Below are 22324 nucleotides of genomic sequence, written 5' to 3'. Positions count from 1 at the left end.
TTATTGATATTTCTCCTGGCAATCTTGATTCCAGCTTGTGCTTCTTCCAGCCCAGCGTGTCTCATGATGTACTTCTGAGTATAAGTTAAATAAGCAGGGTGACAGTACACAGCCTTGGCATACTCCTTTTCCTATTTGGAACCAGTCTGTTGTTCCATGTCCAGTTCTAACTCTTGCTTCCTGACCTGCATACAGACTTCTCCAGAGGCAAGTCAGGTGGTCTGGTATTCTCATCTCTTGAAGAATTTTCCACAGTTTATTGTGATGCACACAGTCAAAGGCTTCGGCATAGTCAATAAAGCAGAAATAGATGTTTTTCTGGAACTCTCTTGCTTTTTCAATGATCTAGCAGACGTTGACAATTTGATCTCTGGTTCCTCTGCCTTTTCTAAAACCAGCTTGAACATCTGGAAGTTCACGGTTCATGTATTGCTGAATCCTGGCTTGGAGAATTTTGAGCATTGCTTTACCAGTGTGTGAGATGAGTACAATTGTGTGATAGTTTGAGCAATTTTTGGCATTGCCTTTCTTTGGGATTGGAATGAAAACTGTCCGTTTCCAGTCCTGTGGCCACTGCTGAGTTTTCCAAATTTGCTGGCATATCGAGTGCAGCACTTGCACAGCATCATCTTTCAGGATTTGAAACAGCTCAACTGGAATTCCATCACCTCCACTAGCTTTGTTCGTAGTGATGCTTCCTAAGGCTCACTTGACTTCACATTCCAGGATGCCTGGCTCTAGGTGAGTGTGAGTGATCACACCATCATGATTATCTGGGTCGTGAAGATCTTTTTTGTACAGTTCTGTGTATTCTTGCCACCTCTTCTTAATATCTTCTGCTTCTGTTAGGTCCATGCCATTTCTGTCCTTTATTGAGCCCATCTTTGCATGAAACGTTCTCTTGGTATCCCTAATTTTCTTGAAGAGATCTCTAGTCTTTCCGATTCTGTTGTTTACCTCTATTTCTTTGCACTGATTGGTGAGGAAGGCTTTCTTATCTCTCCTTGCTATTCTTTGGAACTCTGTATTCAAACGAGTATATCTACCCTTTTCTCCTTTGCTTTTTGCTTCTCTTCTATTCTCCACTATTTGTAAGGCCTCCTCAGACAGCCATTTTGCTTTTTTGCATTTCTTTTTCTTGGGGATGGTCTTGATCCCTGTCTCCTGTACAATGTCACGAACCTCTGTCCATAGTTCATCAGGCAATCTGTCTGTCAGATCTAGTCCCTTAAATCTATTTCTCACTTCCACTGTATAGTCATATGGGATTTGATTTAAGTCATACCTGTATGGTCTAGTGGTTTTCCCCACTTTCTTCAATTTAAGTCTGAATTTGGCAATAAGGAGTTCATGATCTGAGCTACAGTCAGCTCCTGGTCTTGTTTTTGCTGACTGTATAGAGCTTCTCTATCTTTGGCTGCAAAGAATATAATCAATCTGATTTTGGTGCTGGCCATCTGGTGATGTCCATGGGTAGAGTCTTTTGTGTTGTGGGAAGAGGGTGTTTGCTATGACCAGTGCATTCTCTTGGCAAAACGCTATTAGCCTTTGCCCTGCTTCATTCTGTACTCCAACGCCAAATTTGCCTGTTACAGCCACTCCAGGGTTCTTGCCTAGAGAATCCCAGGGATGGGGGAGCCTGGTGGGCTGCTGACTATGGGGTCGCACAGAGTTGGACACTACTGACGCAACTTAGCAGCAGCAGCAACCAGGTGTTCCCTGACTTCTTACTTTTGCATTCCATTCCCCTGTAATGAAAAGGGCATCTTTTGGGGGTGTTAGTTCTAAAAGGTCTTGTAGGTCTTCATAGAACCTTTCAGCTTCACCTTCTTCAGTGCTACTGGTCAGGGCATAGGCTTAGATTACCGTGATATTGAATGGTTTGCCTTGGAAATGAACAGAGTTCATTCTGTTGTTTTTAAGATTGCATCCAAGTACTGCATTTCAGACTCTTTTGTTGACTCTGATGCCTACTCCATTTCTTCTAAGGGATTCCTGCCCACAGTAGTAGATATAATGATCATCTGAGTTAAATTCACCCATTCCAGTCCATTTTGGAGAAGGCAATGGCATCCCACTCCAGTACTCTTGCCTGGAAAATCCCATGGATGGAGGAGCCTGGTAGGCTGCAGTCCATGCGGTCGCAAAGAGTTGGACACGACTGAGCAACTTCACTTTCACTTTTCACTTTCATGCATTGGAGGAAATGGCAACCCACTCCAGTGTTCTTGCCTGGAGAATCCCAGGGACAGGGGCGCCTGGTGGGCTGCCGTCTATGGGGTCGCAGAGTCAGACACGACTGAAGCGACTTAGCAGCTGTAGCAGCAGTCCATTTTAGTTCGCTGATTCCTAGAATGTCAATGTTCACTCTTGCCATCTCCTGTTTGACCACTTCCAATTTGCCTTGATTCATGGACCTAACATTCCAGGTTCCTATGCAATATTGCTCTTTACAGCATCGGACCTTGCTTCTGTAACCAGTCACGTCCACAGTTGGGTGTTGTTTTTGCTTTGGCTCCATCCCTTCATTCTTTCTGGAGTCATTTCTCCACTGATCTCCAGTAGCATATTGGGCACCTACCAACCTGGGGAGGGTATCTTTCAGTATAGTATCATTTTGCCTTTTCATACTGTTCATGGGGTTCTCAAGGCAAGAATACCAAAGTTGTTTGCCATTCCCTTCTCCAGTGGACTACGTTCTGTCAGACCTCTCCACCATGGCCCTTCTGTCTTGGGTAGCCCCACATGGCATGGCTAGTTTCATTGAGTTAGACAAGGCTGTGGTCCATGTGATCAGATTGGCTAGTTTTCTGTGATTTGGTTTCAGTGTGTCTGCCGTCTCATGCCCTCTCTCAGCGCCTACCATCTTACTTGGGTTTCTCTTACCTTGGACGTGAGGTATCTCTTCACGGCTGCTCCAGCAAAACCCAGGGCCTTAAAAAGGAGGGAAAACTGACATATGTACCTGTATGAAACATGGGCTCTTTATGCTAAGTGAAATAGGCCAGTCACAAAAAGACAAATATTATATTATTCCACTTACATGAAATACTTAGAGAAGTCAAAATCATAGACACAGAAAGTGTGGTTGCCAGAGGCTAGTGAGGAGAGAGGAATAGGAAGTTATTGTTCAATAGGTATGAGTTTCAGTTTTAAAAGATGAAAAGAGTAATGGTGATGAATGGTAGTGATGGTAATCCAACATTACAAATATATTTAATACCACGTAACTGTGCACTTAAAAATAGTTAAGACAGTGACTTTTTTATTGTTTGCATTTTACCTCCCAAAGGAAAAAAATTGGGAAAAAAAAATGTGCAGTTCTAAAGAATTTTTATTGAAGTATTGGTTTATGTTGTATTAATTGCTGTTGTATATGTGGTTCTCCTTTATCTCTATAGTTTGAAGTTTTTCATTTTTATTTTGTTTTTACCTTTCATGAGACTGGAAATGCTTGTAAGAGACTAGAACACAGAAGTATTGGTTTATGTTGCTTCAAAACAGATTTGCGTTGAGTAACCAACCTAGCAGATATATTTGAGCTTTGATGGTAATTTTCATTCCAAGAGTAATTACAAATAATCTATGTCCAAGATTATATGTTCTTACCAGAAATTAAACTAAGTAGAAAAAAATTTTTTTTCTATTCTGGGTTTTTCTTTGTTTCTCTTTCCTTACCAATCTTCCTCCCTCTTCCCAACTCCCCGTGGCTAATAAGAAGACAATTGTGGAATAAAATTTTTTATCTGAAGATTTCTAGTTTTTTACTCCCAAACTCCTTATACTAATGCTAATTACTCTTCTTACAAATACTGCTGCTGTGGAGGTTTTAGGACACCGGTACATTATTTTTCAGTGCCTCAAATTATGATGGAACTGTTGTTAAGCTCCATTTTTATCTCTAGAGAAAGGTTTTGCTTCAACAAGCTATCTCAGAATATCCTAATAATTATTAGCAGAAATGAAGCATTGTAGTGAATTTGTAAGGTGTTGCTAGATTTGTAGGGCCAATGGGAATCATATTTTCAAGAGCCTAATTGTCCTAATCCACGTGCAGACCAGGGAGCTTTGCTGTGCCACCTGTGTGTAGCATACATGTACACGTGTGCTCAGTTGCTCAGTCATGTCCGATTCTTTGCGACCTCATAGACTTTAGCTGTCTATTGAATTTTACAGGCAAGAATACTGGAGTGGGTTGCTGTTTCTTACTCCAGGGGATCCTCCAGATCGAAGGATGGAACCCATGTCTCTTGTGTCTCCTGCATCGGCAGGTGATTATTTACTACTGGTGCCACCTGGGAAACCTACATAAATATTCATAATTATGACTTTCTTGTCTTTTCTAATAGTAACATGGCATGTAATTATACTGCTGGATTTGAAGAAAACTCAAAAGTTACTCATTCAGAAATGCTAATATATTTTTAAAATAACTGGGTAACTTTTCCTAAAATTGTACTTTACTTAACTATTGATTCAGGGACATAATTCAGCTTTATTTAGAATAAGATCTGTTAATGCCTAAGCTCAATTCACAATCTGGTAACCTGTTATAATATCTCCCAGGAAAGGGTACTATTCAGTTTCTGAAATAAAATATATGTCTGCTCAAAGATCCCCTGTGAATATCACAGCACAGTTTGGAGTTCAGATCTCAAGTGAACCATCAAATAATCACATGACCTAGGTGAATTACTTAATATCATAAAGCTTCAGTTTTATCATATGTAAAGACCTATCATATGTATGAAGAACTACAAGACCTTTTAGAACTGCTGCTAAGTTGCTTCATTCGTGTCCAGCTCTGTGCGGCCCCATAGATGGCAGCCCACCAGGCTCCGCCATGCCTGGGATTCTCCAAGCAAGAACACTGGAGTGGGTTGCCATTTCCTTCTCCAATGCATGAAAGTGAAAAGTGAAAGTGAAGTTGCTCAGTCGTGTCCAACTCTTTGCGACCGCATGGACTGCAGCCTACCAGGCTCCTCCATCCATGGGATTTTCCAGGCAAGAGTACTGGAGTGGGGTGCCATTGCCTTCTCCAAAATGGACTGGAATGGGTGAATTTAACTCAGATGATCATTATATCTACTACTGTGGGCAGGAATCCCTTAGAAGAAATGGAGTAGGCATCAGAGTCAACAAAAGAGTCTGAAATGCAGTACTTGGATGCAATCTTAAAAACAACAGAATGAACTCTGTTCATTTCCAAGGCAAACCATTCAATATCACGGTAATCTAAGCCTATGCCCTGACCAGTAGCACTGAAGAAGGTGAAGCTGAAAGGTTCTATGAAGACCTACAAGACCTTTTAGAACTAACACCCCCAAAAGATGCCCTTTTCATTACAGGGGAATGGAATGCAAAAGTAAGAAGTCAGGGAACACCTGGTTGCTGCTGCTGCTAAGTTGCGTCAGTAGTGTCCAACTCTGTGCGACCCCATAGTCAGCAGCCCACCAGGCTCCCCCATCCCTGGGATTCTCTAGGCAAGAACCCTGGAGTGGCTGTAACAGGCAAATTTGGCGTTGGAGTACAGAATGAAGCAGGGCAAAGGCTAATAGCGTTTTGCCAAGAGAATGCACTGGTCATAGCAAACACCCTCTTCCCACAACACAAAAGACTCTACCCATGGACATCACCAGATGGCCAGCACCAAAATCAGATTGATTATATTCTTTGCAGCCAAAGATAGAGAAGCTCTATACAGTCAGCAAAAACAAGACCAGGAGCTGACTGTAGCTCAGATCATGAACTCCTTATTGCCAAATTCAGACTTAAATTGAAGAAAGTGGGGAAAACCACTAGACCATACAGGTATGACTTAAATCAAATCCCATATGACTATACAGTGGAAGTGAGAAATAGATTTAAGGGACTAGATCTGACAGACAGATTGCCTGATGAACTATGGACAGAGGTTCGTGACATTGTACAGGAGACAGGGATCAAGACCATCCCCAAGAAAAAGAAATGCAAAAAAGCAAAATGGCTGTCTGAGGAGGCCTTACAAATAGTGGAGAATAGAAGAGAAGCAAAAAGCAAAGGAGAAAAGGGTAGATATACTCGTTTGAATACAGAGTTCCAAAGAATAGCAAGGAGAGATAAGAAAGCCTTCCTCACCAATCAGTGCAAAGAAATAGAGGTAAACAACAGAATCGGAAAGACTAGAGATCTCTTCAAGAAAATTAGGGATACCAAGAGAACGTTTCATGCAAAGATGGGCTCAATAAAGGACAGAAATGGCATGGACCTAACAGAAGCAGAAGATATTAAGAAGAGGTGGCAAGAATACACAGAACTGTACAAAAAAGATCTTCACGACCCAGATAATCATGATGGTGTGATCACTCACACTCACCTAGAGCCAGGCATCCTGGAATGTGAAGTCAAGTGAGCCTTAGGAAGCATCACTACGAACAAAGCTAGTGGAGGTGATGGAATTCCAGTTGAGCTGTTTCAAATCCTGAAAGATGATGCTGTGCAAGTGCTGCACTCGATATGCCAGCAAATTTGGAAAACTCAGCAGTGGCCACAGGACTGGAAACGGACAGTTTTCATTCCAATCCCAAAGAAAGGCAATGCCAAAAATTGCTCAAACTATCACACAATTGTACTCATCTCACACACTGGTAAAGCAATGCTCAAAATTCTCCAAGCCAGGATTCAGCAATACATGAACCGTGAACTTCCAGATGTTCAAGCTGGTTTTAGAAAAGGCAGAGGAACCAGAGATCAAATTGTCAACGTCTGCTAGATCATTGAAAAAGCAAGAGAGTTCCAGAAAAACATCTATTTCTGCTTTATTGACTATGCCGAAGCCTTTGACTGTGTGCATCACAATAAACTGTGGAAAATTCTTCAAGAGATGAGAATACCAGACCACCTGACTTGCCTCTGGAGAAGTCTGTATGCAGGTCAGGAAGCAAGAGTTAGAACTGGACATGGAACAACAGACTGGTTCCAAATAGGAAAAGGAGTATGCCAAGGCTGTGTACTGTCACCCTGCTTATTTAACTTATACTCAGAAGTACATCATGAGACACGCTGGGCTGGAAGAAGCACAAGCTGGAATCAAGATTGCCAGGAGAAATATCAATAACCTCAGATATGCAGATGACACCACCGTTATGGCAGAAAGTGAAGAGGAACTAAAAAGCCTCTTGATGAAAGTGAAAGAGGAGAGTGAAAAAGCTCAACACTCAGAAAACTAAGATCATGGCATCCAGTCCCATCACTTCATGGCAAATTGATGGGGAAACAGTGGCTGACTTTATTTTTTGAGGCTCCAAAATCACTACAGATGGTGATTGCAGCCATGAAATTAAAAGACGCTTGCTCCTTGAAAGGAAAATTATGACCAACTTAGACAGCATATTAAAAAGCAGAGATGTTACTTTGTCAACAAAGGTCCGTCTAGTCAAGGCTATGGTTTTTCCAGTGGTCATCTATGTATGTGAGAGTTGGACTATAAAGAAAGCGGAGTGAAAGCGGAGCACCAGAGAATTGATGCTTTTGAACTGTGGTGTTGGAGAAGACTCTTGAGAGTCCCTTGGACTGCAAGGAGATCCAAGCAGTCCATCCTAAAGGAGATCAGTCCTGGGTGTTCATTGAAAGGACTGATGTTGAAGCTGAAACTCCAATACTTGGCCACCTGATGCAAAGAGCTGAGTCATTTGAAAAGACTGATGCTGGGAAAGATTGAGGGCAGAAGTAGGGGCTGATGGAGGTGAGATGGTTGGATGGCATCACCGACTCAATGTACATGAGTCTGGGTAAACTCCGAGAGTTGGTGATGGACAGGGAGGCCTGGCGTGCTGCAGTTCGTGGGGTTGCAAAGAGTTGGACACTACTGAGTGTGTGAACTGAATTGAACTGATTCATTTCAATCTACTGTCTTATGAGTTCATTTTCTTTGTGTTAATGCAAAGATAATTTTTAACATTTGTTAGCAGAAAAAAAATGGTTTGTAAAACTTCCTTGGTATTGAAGGAACCTGTAATGTCAAGAAAATGAGTTTATCTTGTGCTGAGTCCTAGTTTCTTCTCTTTTAGTGGTTGCAGAGTACTAACTCAGATTCTATCCCTGGGCATTTCCTGTAAACCAGTAGCTGATTCTACAGCTTGACAAAAATAGGGTTTGATTTTTCAGCAAGAATACTTTGGTAGAGGTGTGAACTTACCTCAGAAAATGTCTGATAATCTCTTTTTTTTCTGTAAGGTTAATCTGTGTGTTCAGCTGTTGTCAGCCTTTTCCAGTTATCATAAAGTTTTGCATTAGCAATCCATCAAATAGCTTTAGCAAGCGCTGAAAGTAATTCTTTCATTATGGGCTGCAAAATGGTGATATTCTATTAGCCTTTCCTAGCATAGTACCTGAAATATTTCTGTTAAGGAAAATCTTGCCCTTCCCAACAACTTGCTTATCCTTATAGAGTTCATACAGGAGAGGCAGAACTAATGCTTGAATCTCTCCTTTTATTTACCAATCTTCAAAATAATGAATTGAGTCCCTAATGACCTCCAGAAATAAACAGTGAGGTTTTTTTTAAGTAACGTCTGAATTCATTAATTTAATACTATTTAATGTGCTTCAGTTCACCACAGTGACTACTTTTTGATGCTCAAAATACCCTGTCTTTGTTGCTGCTGTTTAGTTGCTCAGTTGTGTGTGACTCTTTTGTGACCGTATGGACTGTAGCCTACCAGGCCCCTGTGTCCTTGGGATTTCCCAGGCGAGAATACTGGAGTGGGCTGCCATTTCCATCTCCAGGGGATCTTCCTGAGCCAGGGATCAATCCCATGTCCCTGGCAGTGGCAGGCAGATTCTTTACTGCTGAGCCACCAGGGAAGCCCATCCCGTCTTTAGCCAGTACAGATCTCTTCAGACTGACTCCAAAGTCCTTTTGACATAACCCAAGTAGTTTCGGTTTTCATTACAATCCCGAAGAAGGGCAGTGTTCAAACTACTGCACAGCTGCACTCATTTCACATGCTGGCAAGGTAATGCTCGAAATCCTTCAAGCTAGGTTGCAACAGTATGTGAACTAAGAACTTGCAGATGTAGAAGCTAGATTTATAAAAGGCAGAGTATCAAACTGCCAGCATCCATTGGATCATAGTAAAAGCAAGAGAATCCTCCCCCAAAACATCTGCTTCATTGACTATGCTAAAGTCTTTGACTGTATGGATCACAACTAATTGTGGAAAATTCTTCAAGAGATGAGAATACCAGACCACCTTACCTGCCTCCTGAGAAACCTGTATGCAGGTCAAGAAGCAACAATTATAACCAGACATAGAACAACAGACTGTTTCAGAATTGGGTAAAGGAATACATCAAGGCTGTGTATTGTCACCCTGCTTGTTTAACTTGTATGCAGAGTACATCATGCGAAATGTTGGGCTGGATGAATCACAAAATGGAATCAAGATTGCCAGGAGAAATATCAATAATCTCAGTTATGTAGATGGCACCACTCTAATGGCAGAAAGTAAAAAGGAACTAAAGAGCCTCTTGATGAAGGTAAAAGAGGAGAGTGGTAATGCTGGCTTAAAAGTGAACATTCAAAAAATTAGTATCATGGCATCCGTCCCATCACTTGATGGCAAACAGATGGGGAAACAGTGGAAACAGTGACAGACTGTTTTCTTGGGCTCCAGAATCACTGTGGATGGTGACTGCAGCCATGAAATTAAAATACTTGCTCCTTGGAAGGAAAGCTATGACAAAGCTAGACAGCATATTAAAAAGCAGAGACATCACTTTGCCAACAAAGGCCCATATAGTCAAAGCCATGGTCTTGCCAGTAGTCATGTACAGATGTGAGATTTGGACCATAAAGAAGGCTGAATGGTGAAGAATTGATGCTTTCAAATTGTGGTACTGGAGAAGACACCTTGAGAGTCCCTTGGACAGCAGGGAGATCAAACCAGTCAATCCTAAAGGAAGTCAATTCATTGGAAAGGCTGATGCTGAAGCTCTAACACTTTGGCCACCTGATGTGAAAAGCTAACTCGTTGGAAAAGACGCTAATGCTAGGAAAGAGTGAGGCAAGAGGAGAAGTGGGCAACAGAGTATGAGATGGTTGGATGGCATCACCAGCTCAATGGACATGAGTTTGAACAAACTGAGAGAGACAGTAAAGGACAGGAAAGTCTGGCTTGCTGTAGTCTGTAGGATCACAAAGAGTTGGACATGGCTAAGTGACTGAACAACAAAATAGTTTCTGAGAGCTTTCTTGCTCTCTTCTGTGACAAGGTATCCCAGGGTCATCATGTACACGTCCTACCAAAGATCCAAAACAGCCGTTCTTCAAAGAGTTCTAGTTGCTCTCAGTGGGAACATCTAGGCTATTTCTAATAGAAATTCCTTGACATTTCTGTCTCTCAGGTCTATGAATGTGCCTTTCCATGTTTTAATGCTGTTGTACTGTTTTAAGGTGTTTCAGTGGTGGCGTGAGATGAGTCAGATGCCTGTATCCAGACTGATATGTGAATCTGTATGGATTAGGTTCTGCCTCTAGTAACAGACACGAGAAATAAACCCTTATATGTTCCACCTCTTGCTATTTTCCACTCATGTAAAAGAGAACCATAATTAGGCAGTCTAGAGCTAATATACAGTTACAGGATCAAGGACCTAGGTAGTTTATATCTTTCTACATCATTCTCTGGCCCAAGAGAGTTGCTGAAGCCTCAGCCATCTTGTTTGTGTTGTAGTCCAAAAAGAAGGAAAAATGACAGAAGGGCAAGTGAACATGTCTCTCAGTGAGATGTCTTATCCATATTCACCGTAGTAGATACTTCAAAACCGTAAAATATTAAGATGGAATGTGCCTTATTCAGCCACACCAAAGGTCTGTATCTGGGCACAGTGTTTATGGTCACATACATTTTCAAACTAATCTTAGGGCAATCTAGTCTTCGCATAGTCCAGAGTTTGTGCTGAAGATGATTATCAGCACTATTGAGGAGGTCAACCCTGCTACGTTCATCTATCTCAAACCTTCAGGAGACATATTTAGATTAACAACAAATCACATTTGAGTGATAAAGGAAGTTGTTCTTTTTTGAGGGTATAGGGGAAAGATTACAGGGAAAGGAAATATTTAAAGAGTAGATTTACCTAGTGGCTCAGATGGTAAAGAATCTGCCTGCAATGTGGGAGACCTGGGTTTGATCCCTGGGTTGGGAAGATCCCCTGGAGGAAGAAATGGCAACCCACTCCAGTATTCTTGTCTGGAGAATCCCCATGGACAGAAGGGCCTGGTGGGCTACAGTCCACCAAGGTTGCAAAGAACTGGACACGACTGAGCAACTAAGCACATACAGGTACTGTACATACTTTCAGTTACTGAAATCAAGCTCTACAAAGAAGTTCTTGTTACCACTAGCATATACTTGAGGAAACAGTAGTTTTTAACTCTGAAGAAGAAAAACTGTCAGCAAACACATAATGGGATTTAAACCTAGATTTACCTGGCTTCTAAGCATAGGTTTTTTATATCAGACCACAACAGTATAATATCTGACTCCAAATCACTATTTATTTTCTCACCAACTAGATAAGAGCAGAATTAGTTGCCCTTGGTTTGTGCAGACATTTTAAACTGCTGGCTTTATGCACAGCTTCTGAAACCAAAATTTGTTTCTGAAAAGATCTGCTAAATGTATTCAGCTTAATTCTCTCTAGCAGTAATATAAAGAATTCTGAAAGTAGTAATTTAAAGGACTAGGATAGGAATGTTTTTTTAAAGAGCAAAGAGCAGCTTTGTATCCGGAAAAGCTGAACAGCTACAGCATAGCTATAATATCCTTTCAAATACTGTACAGTACTTAACTTAAAAAGCTCTCTGCATCTTCTAAGCAAGTGTCAAATGAAGCATATGCTATGTAAATAAATCAGTTCGGAAAGGAATACTAGGCTTCTCCAGCTGTATAAGAAGATTTCTATCCTCATTAGGAAAGCCAAGAGAAAGAAAACCTAATGATGTGTTTACTCTGCATAGTTCACACATAGGAGGACTTTACAGAACAAGTTGGTAGAACGATCCTAAGAAGTTTACAGAACAGAGTCGCTGATAATAAGTTTTTATCAAGTTTGGTGTAATCCTGCAAAACGAATGACAGAAGGGGAAAGATTCATCAACTTGCTTACTTACAGTAATTTTGAACAACCATAAGGCAGAAAAATAGTCTCGGCCATGAAGAAGAAGCTGTATGTGGAAGAAATTAGCAACCAAGCTGATTTTCAAATGTGAGTAATTGTTGGGTTGACTGTGACACAGAAGTAGCAGAATGCAGTTTTGAGCTGCTGCACAAAGCAATGCAGTAAGAATCACATTGGAAAAAATGGTTGAGAGAATGTGCTAACAGGAATCACGTGAGAACGATCTGTCAGGTTGTGAGACTATACTGTGGAATTCGATCAAATATTTGCTAGGCACCTTAGTGTTTTTCTAATGTTTATGATAAAAAGAAAAATGAATGTTCCAGCCCTTTGCCAGTGTATAATCTTTTGCAATTGAAAAATAAACATGGTCAGGTTAGCCCCCATGTTTTAGATTTCTCTTAACAGGTAGCAGAATAGGTGGTCAGGAGACAAGGAAAGAGGGACCGTTACAAAAAGGGAAGGAGAACACGCACAAATAACAAAGCCCTACTGTACAGCGCAGGGCTTCCCTGGGGGCTTAGTGGTAAAGAATTAGCCTGCCAGTGCAGGAGATTTGGGTTCAGTCCCTGAGTTGGGAAGATCCCCTGGAGAAGAAATGGCAATCCACTCCAGTATTCTTGCCCGGGAAATTCCGTGGACAGAGGAGCCTGGTGGGCTGCAGCCCATGGGATTGCAAAAGAGTCAGATACAACTTAGTGACTAAACAATAACCAATATGGCACAGGTAACTATATTCAGTATCCTGTAATAAACCATAAAGAAAAATAATATATACCTATATATAACTGAATCACCATGCTGTACACCAGAAACACAACACTGTAAATCAACTATACTTCAATTTAAAGGTGGGGTTTGGGGGAGGAAGCAAGAGACAGCAGTTTTGAATCTTATCAATGGAATCACATTTAAGAGTATTATCTCAATTTTCCAGAAAAAACTGATATGGAGTCAGTTGTTGACTCAACCATTGCCCATTGTTTCACTTCTGTGAATCTTGGTTAACTTACCAGTAAAATAGGACTAGTACTATTTAGCTCATAGGTACCTCATAGGGTGGTCTTTAGGACTAAATGAGATATGAATATACTTAAAAATGTGGAAATATTACTTCTGTCTTTCTTCATGCACAGAATGTTACTAATTTGTTCAAAGTCACCATGTGTCTGAAGTCTAATAAAAGATAGAGTTGGAAATTAAAACAAGATTAAATGACCAAAACTCAATTTCTAAATTCTTAGTCTAGTGTTTGCCATTATACATTTTCTATATACTCTACTATGTATTATTTATCTTTTTACTACTACAGCATGATAAATAAAAACAAAAAGTATGTCCCAAATGTCATATAGTAAGTACCCTCCAAATTATCTTTGAAAACAGTCAACAAGTTTCTTCATCTCTAATTTCTAATAGAGGGTTCATATTTTAGATTATTTAAGACTAAGGAATCCATGTTAGTCACTCAACAGAATGCCAGGTACTCAAGATAATGCCATATTAATCCCAAACTGGAAATAAACTAAATGCTTATCAACTGGTGACTGGGTAAATACTGTGGTTCATCTATACAATGGAATACAATTCGACAATAAGCTGATGTCTGATATCACTAACAACATGGATGAACCTTAAAAGCATTTTGCTAAGAGCAAGAAGCCAGACACAAAAGGCCACTTAATATGATTTCATTTATATGACATTCTGGAAAATTTTAGGGATTAAACATCAGTAGTGACAGAAAGGGAATGACTATAAAGGGGCATGAGGGACTTTTGTGGGGTAAAGGAAGTGTTTTAGATTCTGATTATTGGATATACATGAAGATTGCTGGGAGGAATATCGATAACCTCAGATATGCAGATGACACCACCCTTATGACAGAAAGTGAAGAGGAACTAAAGAACCTCCTGATGAAAGTAAAAGAGGAGAGTGAAAAAGCTGGATTAAAACTCAACATTCAGAAACCTAAGATCATGGCATCCAGTTCCTCACTTCATGGCAAATAGATGGGAAAACAGTTTCCCGTGGAAACTGAGAGACTTCATTTTCCAGGCTCCAAAGTCACTGCACATGGTGACTGTAGCCATGAAATTAAAAAAACGCTAGCTCTTTGGAAGAAAAGTTATGACAAACCTAGACAGCATATTAAAAAGCAGAGACGTTACTTTGCCAACAAAGGTCTGTCTAGTCAAAGCCATGGTTTTTCTAGTAGTCATGTATGATATGAGAGTTGGACCATAAAGAAAGCTTGAGTGCCAAAGAATTGATGCTTTTGAACTGTGGTGTTGGAGAAGACTCCAAAAGTCCCTTGGACTGCAAGGAGATCAAACCAGTCAATCCTAAAGAAAATCCACCCTAAATATTCATTGAAAGGACTGATGCTGAAGCTGAAGCTCCAGTACTTTGGCCACCTGATGCAAAGATCTGACTCATTTGAAAAGACCCTGATGCTGGGAAAGATTTAAGGCAGGAAGAGAATGGGATGACAGAGGATGAGATGGTTGGATAGCATCACCAGCTCAGTGGATATGAATCTGAACAACTCTGGGATATAGTGAAGGACAGGGGAGCCTGGCATGCTGCAGTCTATGGGGTTGTGAAGAGTCAGACATGACTTAGTGACTGAACAACAACAGCAACAAAAATATCAAGTAATGATAAAGTTTATGAAGAAAAATCAAGAACCTAGAGAAGATGGGGTGAGAATTCCTTCTTAGGATAAGGTGGTCAGAAAGAGTCTCTCTAATAAAGTGACCTGAAGAAGTAAGGGAGCAAGCCAGGTGGATATCTGGGGAAACAAGCTTCCAAGCAGAGGAGACGGCGAATGGAGACACCTGATTCCGAGCATGCTTGACTGTCAGTGTGCTCACTTTCCTTCATACTTAGAATGTTACGGTGTTTCATAGCACGTTCTATATAACTTTTCTCTTTTACAGTTGGTGTGTTGTTGCATTATGGTGTTTATGCCTGTGTTCCCACCAGCCTGGCCTTTAGGGACAGGAATTGTGCCTTACCTGCTGCATGTTAGCTGCTGAATAGGTACTGATTGAATCAGTTTGATTATCTATTGAGCAACTGCTATTCCTTCTGTTTACTTGGTACCAAAGGATTCAAAGTGTTGAAAGTGTTAGTCACTCAGTTGTGTCCGACTCTTTTGTGACCCTATGGACTGTAGCCCGCCAGGTTCATTTGTCCATAGAATTCTCCAGGCAAGAATACTGGAGTGGGTTGCCATTTCCTTCTGCAGGGAATCTTCCTGACCCAGGGATCGAACCCAGATCTCTCGCATTGCAGGCAGAGTCTTCACTGTCTGAGCCACCAGGGAAGCCCAAAGGATTACAAGAATATCAGTTGTTAGATATGTAAATAAATAAGAGAAAATAACGGGCAGGCAAGCTTTGGTCTACATTATTCAGAGGAAAGAAAAAGCCGATAATTTCTGTCACTGAACTCCTTCACAAATTTATTTAAAGGTTGTTCTTAACTGAAATATGACCTTCCCAGTTTAAAAACTCATGGTGATATCCAGTTTTCATGTTTGCTAAATTACTCTAATGGTTACTTGAAATATTCAATTAGGAAAATGAATTTGAAAAATAAAATATCAGGAAAATTTCTTTAAATTGCAAATCATTTGGGAAGAGAACTGTTTGCTCTCCCAGAGGGAAACTAAGTTATATTTTGCTTTACTTAATTTTTTACCGGTTTCAGCAAATAAGTTACCACAGTCTCTTTTTGATGTTTACTGAATGTTATTTCCTATTTAGATCTCTAAAATTGCTAAACTAAATTTTATTGTATTATGTCTCTAATGAAATAAATATTTAAGGTCAGCAGTACATAAGCTTTCATGGGTTTTGAATTTATTTATTTATTTCCTTTTTCCCCCTTTAACTTGAAAGGTTAATCTAATTCTTGGATGTAGCGAAGGCTTTAAAATGAGTAGGAAGCTTATCACTACTCAGCAGAAAACCCTGGTTTTAGCTTTTAAAGTTACTATCACTTAGCAAAATGTCAATGCAGTCTACTTTTTGAAATGTAAAAGTTTTCTATAATCTGAGAAACATAATAAAGTTATTGCATTTACCTTTAGATAAGCCTATTTGGTAGTTAGTAATGCATGTCAATACTCAGAGTTTTCTTTCTCTCCATCCTCCCCTCCAAAATATATCAGTGTCTGTTTTGAAAACAAAATATTTTAACTCAAAATTTACATTTAATATTTTAACAAAAGTGACTTTGACCTTCTTAATTTTCTATTATATGGTTTTTAAAAACAGTAAATATATTCATGGAAAATTAGAAAATCATACTATATGTGCTATTTTGTAGCCTCATTTTTTCAGTGTTAACCTCCATATATCCTTCCATCTTTTCTTCTTAGCAAGGCCATAGTCAAATTTCCCAGCTTCAGACCAAGTTTCACATCTCATTGTTACAGTCCTTAAGTCTCTTTTTTAAAAAATCTAACCCAATGGTATTTTCATACCATTAATTTATTGAGGGGATGGAGCCAGTTCTCCTGCAGGGTGTTTCATTGTCTAGATGTACTGGTTGCATCTGCATTTAAGTTGTTCCTCTGTCCCTTGTATTTTCTGTTAACTCAAGGTTAAATCGTTGGGCCTAAGAGATCCAAGTTAAACATTTTTGTCTGGGATATGCAATAGGCTATGTGTTTTTTATTTTAACTTATCAAGAGGCACAATATCTGGATGGGTCATCATTAATGAGACTGAATTTGACTACTGATTTAGGGTGATGACTGATCTCTTCATTGTAGAGTTTCACCTTTTTCTCCTTGTGACTGGGAAATAATGTACTTGGTGTTACTTTGCACACAGTATGAATCATTAAATCCCTATCAAACATATGCCTGGGTATAATACTTGCTTAAATTAATAATTAATAATTTGAACCAGAGATCAAATCGCCAACATCTGCTGGATCATCGAAAAAGCAAGAGAGTTCCAGAAAAACATCTATTTCTGCTTTATTGACTATGCCAAAGCCTTTGACTGTGTGCATCAAATAAACTGTGGAAAATTCTGAAAGAGATGGGAATACCAGACCACCTAACCTGCCTCTTGAGAAACCTATATGCAGGTCAAGAAGCAACAGTTAGAACTGGACATGGAACAACAGACTGGTTCCAAATAGGAAAAGGAGTACGTCAAAGCTGTATATTGTCACCCTGCTTATTTAACGTATATGCAGAGTACATCATGAGAAATGCTGGGCTGGAAGAAGCACAAGCTGGAATCAAGATTGCTGGGAGAAATATCAATAACCTCAGATATGCAGATGACACCACCCTTATGGCAGAAAGTGAAGAGGAGCTAAAAAGCCTCTTGATGAAAGCGAAAGAGGAGAGTGAAAAAGTTGGCTTAAAGCTCAACATTCAGAAAACTAAGATCATGGCATCCGGTCCCATCACTTCATGGGAAATAGATGGGGAAACAGTGGAAACAGTGTCAGACTTTTTTTGGGAGGCTCCAAAATCACTGCAGATGGTGACTGCAGCCATGAAATTAAAAGACACTTACTCCTTGGAAAGAAAGTTATGACCAACCTAGATAGTATATTAAAAAGCAGACATTACTTTGCCAACAAAGGTCCGTCTAGTCAGGGCTGTGGTTTTTCCTGTGGTCATGTATGGATGTGAGAGTTGGACTGTGAAGAAGGCTGAGCGCCGAAGAATTGATGCTTTTGAACTGTGGTGTTGGAGAAGACTCTTGAGAGTCCCTTGTACTGCAAGGAGATCCAACCAGTCCATTCTGAAGGAGATCAGCCCTGGGATTTCTTTGGAGGGAATGATGCTAAAGCTGAAACTCCAATACTTTGGCCACCTCACGCAAAGAGTTGACTCATTGGAAAAGACTCTGATGCTGGGAGGGATTGGGGGCAGGAGGAGAAGGGGACGAAAGAGGATGAGATGGCTGGATGGCATCACTCACTCGATGGACGTGGGTCTGAGTGAACTCTGGGAGTTGGTGATGGACAGGGAGCCCTGGCGTGCTGCGATTCATGGGGTCACAAAGAGTTAGACATGACTGAGCAACTGAACTGAACTGAACTGAAATTAATAATTGGATGAGGAATCACATATGCTAATTTTCTGATTTTGATTTTTTTTCTTCCACATTATTAACCACATGTTTTCTGTAAAATAGAATTTTTTATCATCTGGGACTATTGGTTTGTTCTCCTGCAAAAACTAGATAAATAAATTCTTTCAGTTACATATTTTTATCAAAAAATGACATCAGTATCTTTTCTGGCTTTCTCCTTTTCTGAATGTTATTATAGACTCATGGATTTTTATTGATTCACCATTTCAGTCAATGTCAGTCATAATTCTCACAACTTTGACTTAATGGGGAAGGGGGATCTTTCAGAATGATTTCTCTGAGAAGCCTTGATTGTTTTTATTTTTTTTCCTGATTGCTTAAAAATCTGGATGTAAAGGTTATTAAAAGTTTTTAATGGGTTTTTCTTTTTTTTTTTTTCCATCATATGCCTCATCATAATGGTAGTCTGCTAGTTCCATAAGCAGGTCTTTTGGGTCATTGAGGAAGGGTGCATCTCAAAGAAGCACAAAAGCTTTTTATTTCTGTTTAAACTGGTCTAAATGTTAGGTATAGCTGACAGATAATTCAAAAGTTGCCACCTAAATATTTTTAATGGAGGGCTCTTTTTTTTTTTTTATGAAGCATCACTTATTATTATCAGTTTGCCCATGCTGCTATATAAGGAAATCCTCAATTTATAAATACATGACTTATGAAGATTTGCTTGTTCCACACTTGTTTTTTTGCATTCAACATGCTTTCTCATAGTAAATGCGAATGATAAAGTATATTATTGGATTCTGGCTCTTACAATCTGTGTACGATTTCCAAATTGGATCAAGCCCATATCTTTGCCTCCCTTCCCTCCGGTTGCCCCACTGAAATAAAATATATAGAAATAAGAAATGAAATCAATAACAAGAAATGGGAAGATTACCACAGAATGATAATCTAACATATTTCTGGATTTCTTTTTGAGTACTAGAAGGATAGCTCTACCCTCCTCCTTACCTCTCTCATCCCTGCATTTGAACTGCAGATAGCTGGCATGTGTGCATGCTAAGTTGCTTCAGTCATGTCCTACTCTTTGTGGCCCTATGGACCATAGCCCACCAGACTCCTCTGTCCATGAGATTCTCCAGGCAAGAATACTGGAATGCATTGCCATACCCTCCTCTGGGGAGATCTTCCCAACCCAGGGATCAAACCCACGTTTTGCCAGAGTTTCTTTAGAGAAATTGGGAGAAGCTAAGGCTTCTAGAGTACAAGTTATGTCCCCAGAACAAAATAAAAGTCATCTTCATTCTGGCATCTAGAAGGCCTGCTGGGTCCCCACCCACACACCCTAAAGGAACAATACCACTCAGCTTGTACCTAGCCCACACAGAGCTCCTCTCTGGAGAGAGGTCTAGCTAGAAATCAGACCATCTTCACAATAACAGAGGAAATCTGTGTTGGCTAATGAGTCATTCAAGCCTAAAGATGAGTGAGTAACCAAAGATCACAAGCGTGTCAGGAAAGCTAATACTGTGAAAGAGACTAAAATAACCAGGAAAATTACCACTAAAGAAAATAGACATATCAGAGAGAAACTTACAAGAACAGAACTCTAACATACTCAGAGCTACAAAAGGATACTACATCTGTTGAATAAGAATAAGAGAACACAGGGTTTCAGATGGAAGAGTACACCACGTGCTGAAATAGTGAATTAAATGTCATACTGTAACACATTCTTGTAAAACTGAAGAATTCGTAGGGTAAACACAAAATCCAGAGGGAAGTTATGCACAAAATGACATGTATCAGATTGAAATCAGACCTCTCATCAGTAGCTGGTAATGCTTTAAGAAAGTAAAATATTGCCTTCAGCATTTAGAAAGAAAATCATATGCAGCCCAAGGATTCTGTATCGTGCCAAACTATTAATCAAAGGTGAGAGCAGAATAAAGTTGCTTTCAGACATGCAAGGGCTCAGGGTTTACCTCCTCTTGGAATTAAAAGAAATGAGTGAATTACACATTCATCATCAGCTTTCCTGAAAAACAGAAAATCATTATATATTTTTCATTAAACCTTTTCTTTTAACAGTTTGATTTTTTTTAATCTCATTGCTGCCAGAAGGGTTTATTGAGAGGAGAAGGGGAAAGAAGGATTACAGCCATAAAATGAGTAGTTGTGGATTTACACCATGAAATAAATTAGAACTACTCTAGCGAACAGCAGTAAGCCTAGTCTCTCTACTTCCAGTGTACTGAGATATTCGATATGTTGCACATATAACTAACCTATAGTTTTCCATATTTCCCAATGACCTCAGCAACAAGCAAGCCAGGACTACTATATACAGTCACAACTGGTTGGTATACCACAAGACTGGTAGGGGCAACAGCATCATCCTCTTCTCCCATCGTGACTGCAAAGACATGATCTGGCTTGTATTTAAATGCATCGTTCTGAGTGCTGTGTCGAGAGTAGACTCTGGGGTAGAATAGTAGATCAAGGGTAGAAAGCAGGGAGAGCAGTTCAGACATCATTACAGTGTGCTCAGTCACTCGGCTGTGTCCAACTCTTTGTGACCCCATGGACTGTAGTTTGCCAGGCTCTGCTGTCCATGGAGTTTTCCAGGCAAGAATACAGGAGTGGGTTGCCATTTCTTACTCCAGGGGATCTTCCTGACCCAGGGATCAAACCCACGTCTCCTGCATTGGCAGGTCGATTCTTAACCACTGCAAAAGCTGGGAAGCCCCCATCATTGCAGTATTCTAAGTGAAAGATGGCAGTAGCTCTGGTATGGTGTGAACAGTGGAGTTGGTGAAAATGATTAGAATCTGGATATAATTTAAATATGGGGCCAACAGGATTTCCTGACTGGTTGGATTTGGGGTGAACAAGAAGGGACTCAGTATTTCTGGTCTGACCAGTAAAACAACAGGTAGAGGGGAAAGCTTAGGGAATAAATTTTGAATGTTACGTGCTGGGGGCCAGCGTGAGGAATCCCGCCCGTGACAAGGTCATGCCTGACAAAACGCAAGGACGTGATCTGGCTTCAGGGCTTCCCCCTGGAATTTCCTGAGCATCCACCCACCAAGACCAGAGTCTGCCTGCTTTACTGTGTTATGCTTTCCACCTACTCCTCTGTCATTAACAGGGGGCTGTCCCCCCACCACCTTTTTCTGGAAAAAATTAGAGCTTTTAGATAATAAATCTCCTGGGCATAATATGAGTGTTTCAATCCAAAAACCCCTCTGATGGCTTTCTAGCCTGCCTGCAGGACTCGTACAGCTGCGCATGTGATTGTTTGAGGCCTCCAGACCGCAGGAGGCACAGGAAGCTTAAAATATCCTAGGAATGTAGGGGCTTCTGAGGAGTCAGAATCATTAGAATAGGACTGATTAAAGGTTTCATTTGTTGAGCCAATACTTGCTGCCAAATTTTCATATCTTTTATTTTTAAATATAGTTGTTATATAGAAAAACAGGTAGTAGACCTGGTATTAGCAACATTAGATCTTTGAGTTAAGCACTTTCTTTGTTATAACCCACTGCACCTTTGTTCTACAGGAATGTAACTTTATTTAGTACTTTGAGGGTGATGCAGAGTAGAGGAAAACACTTTTAGGGAAACGGAGTTTTCTGGTTGATAGACAATTATCCAAGCCATAAAAATGTTAACAGGCCTCTTGGCCAGAAGGTATTGTAAACCACCTGAGACCTTTTGTATATGGGAGGGTATGCAAAAAGAAAGCCTTGTTTGTCTCAGTGAAGGTCAGGACTGCTGCCCCTGCAGAACTCTGCATATTCCATTATTTCTTTATGTACAACTTGGGGTATATAAGCTGATTTTAAAAAATAGTTTTTGGAGTCCTGCACCGATGCTGGGCTTCCCCATGTCATTCTTTTCTCTCCTTTTTCGGCTGAATTCCCATCTGGAGCGGGGAGGCTCACCACATCTGCTTACTTGCCCTGGCTGCTAAGACCCACACGAAAGGGAGCCTAAGGTGGGGCACCCTTTGATATTCACGTGGGCACTGGTGGCCTAACGTAGATGGTGCAAACCTCTTGTCTCGAGGTTTTATTGGTTTT

General features: G+C 40.3%; 1 protein-coding gene across 2 annotated transcripts in view; it reads left to right on the top strand.

Annotated features, from left to right (window-relative positions):
* Window positions 1–22324, top strand: part of GLCE (glucuronic acid epimerase) — a 120807-nt gene that overhangs the window by 86323 nt on the left and 12160 nt on the right. The window lies entirely within an intron of this gene.

This window comes from Capra hircus, chromosome 10 (assembly GCF_001704415.2).
Source record: "Capra hircus breed San Clemente chromosome 10, ASM170441v1, whole genome shotgun sequence".
NCBI classification, from domain to species: domain Eukaryota; kingdom Metazoa; phylum Chordata; class Mammalia; order Artiodactyla; family Bovidae; genus Capra; species Capra hircus.
Note: the sequence above shows the minus strand (reverse complement) of the source record. Positions and strands in the feature narration are given on the sequence as shown.